The following is a 2,147-nucleotide window of genomic DNA, read 5'->3' as shown; positions in this document are numbered from 1 at the left end:
AATCTCATTAGCTGCTGAGTAGCAATGGTAAAGTCTTTCACAAACCTATGAATGTTTTCTCCAATCCCATCTTTGAAATATCTGTCCTCTAGCTATACTGACTTGCTTCAGTGTTGAAATGTTTGTACATTATAAACAACTTATATTACTGTTTAATCTCTCCCGGGAATCCGGTGTGTAGCTGTGAAGCTGTTGACTTCTGTAACTTCACTTTAGCAGGTGATATTGACCAATGCAATGTCTGATTGCTACTTCCTTTGGCTTCTGTTTGCCATGGTCAAAAGAAGTAGTTTCCAGCAAGAAATTCAGAAGATGATGTTAAAGGGCCACCAGGGGGGAGAGAGAGTTGAATAAAGTATAGGCACCTAAAACTGTGTGTCCTGAAGGAGTAAGACTGTATCACCTTAATGTTTATGTAAGATTAGTGCTCTGCTAAAATACAGGGGACACACAAGCTATTGCTTTTATCAGCAGGGAACTGCCCCTTTGGGTAACTTCTTGGAGGGCAGTGTTGTGAAAAGGATAAGACTGTGTTTGCCAGGGATGGGCAAATCCAGCATGGCTTGACTCAAGTCGAGTCATGAGTCTCTGCCGCCCCCATGGCTCAAGTCAAAAAGAGTCCTAACGGGGGCACTTTCCAAGTCCCCTGGAGTGTTTTTGCAACTCGAAAAGACTCAAGTCATGAGTCTTTTTGATGTACATGTCAGGCTCGGGGGGGGGGGGGAAACAGAGTTGCTGTGTGTGTGTGTGTGTGTGTGTGTGTGTGTGTGTGTGTGTGTGTGTGTGTGTGTGTGATAGTTCTCTTTAAACACTCCCCTGCTATCCCATCCCATCTATAAACAGAGCAGGAGGGGGTGGGACAGACTGTGTGGGAGCCGGAACAGAAGCAGCAAGATGGAGGAAGGTCATGTGCAGCAGCTGCGAGGCTTACCTGGTTGACCCAATCCTTAGCAGCTGTACACAGATGTAGTCCCACTGCAGCTTGTCATTCAATGGGGATTCCTCCCCCCAAGCAACAACAGAGCTCACAGCAGGCATGTGATTGGAAAGAATGATCTCTACAAACTCCCCCACCCCCACTTCCCCACCTCCTTTTTCCAGGAAATATTCTGATCAGCTTTCAGCCCCCCTGCCATCCTGAAGATATTTGCAGGCAAATGCAGCAACTGTTACCCTGCACATGCCTGATCTTGTCCGATCTCAGAAGCTAAGCAGGGTCAGGCCTGGTTAGTACTTGGATGGGAGACCACCTGGGAATACCGGGTGCTGTAGGCTTATACCATAGTCTTTCGAGACTGAAGGTTGCCAACCATTTGGCACGACACTATGTAAGACATATTATTTTTAATCCTGCTCTGCTTGAAGCACAGAGCAAGGAATGGCTAAACATAATTAATTCACTGACCCCAAAGCCTTGAACTTGTTGTGTATATTGCCTTCAAGGTGGGTAAACAGGAGAAAATGAACCAATTATTAGACTTCTGAACATTAGCTTACTTCCTGGAAGGAGCAGAGGCTAACCATAAGCACATTGCCGGTTTCTCAGAAGTATCCAAATTCATTCCTATAATTTATTCATGGAATGGTATTTGAAGAAGTTATAAATAAATCAGCATTTGGCATAAAAGGGTAAAAGATGAACTCAAGGCACAAAAATACACAAGATAAAATGAACTTCACAACAGTGGTCAAGACTGATAAATAGTTGGGCGGTCGGCCAATTAGACATGTACGCTTAACAATGTCTGGCCTCGAAATGAAAAACTTGCATGGTATCAATCCCTCAGTAGTGACATCTTTATGAGAACCTGTTGAGACTGCAATTTAGAAGGCAGTTGCAATTGCAATTTAGAAGGAAGTTTTGCACCATTTGTAGCATTTTTTCATGTTCTCTTTACCTGTGGGGATGGCTGTCAGGCCTAGTGGTACCAACCATCATGAACCAATAGGGGGGAAAAACATAGATGCAAACCTTTCTCTCCTCAGACTTGCACCAGTGAACTCACTGGTGTAGGTCTGATGAGATCCATTATGGGGCAGGACACTTACAGAGGGGAAAGACAATTTACATCCCAAACCTATGGGTTCTGAGTGCCGATGCTGAGCTCCAGCACCGGTGCTGCATGTTGCAAACGTGCTGTAAGGCA

The 2,147-nt window shown here is 44.8% G+C and overlaps 1 pseudogene; it reads left to right on the top strand.

The window, feature by feature from the left end:
• Positions 1-1,155: 1,155 nt before the first annotated feature.
• Positions 1,156-1,275, top strand: LOC136657868 (5S ribosomal RNA; annotated as a pseudogene).
• The last annotated feature ends 872 nt before the right edge of the window (positions 1,276-2,147 follow it).

The sequence above is a fragment of the Tiliqua scincoides genome, chromosome 7 (assembly GCF_035046505.1).
Source record: "Tiliqua scincoides isolate rTilSci1 chromosome 7, rTilSci1.hap2, whole genome shotgun sequence".
Lineage (NCBI taxonomy): Eukaryota > Metazoa > Chordata > Lepidosauria > Squamata > Scincidae > Tiliqua > Tiliqua scincoides.
Note: the sequence above shows the minus strand (reverse complement) of the source record. Positions and strands in the feature narration are given on the sequence as shown.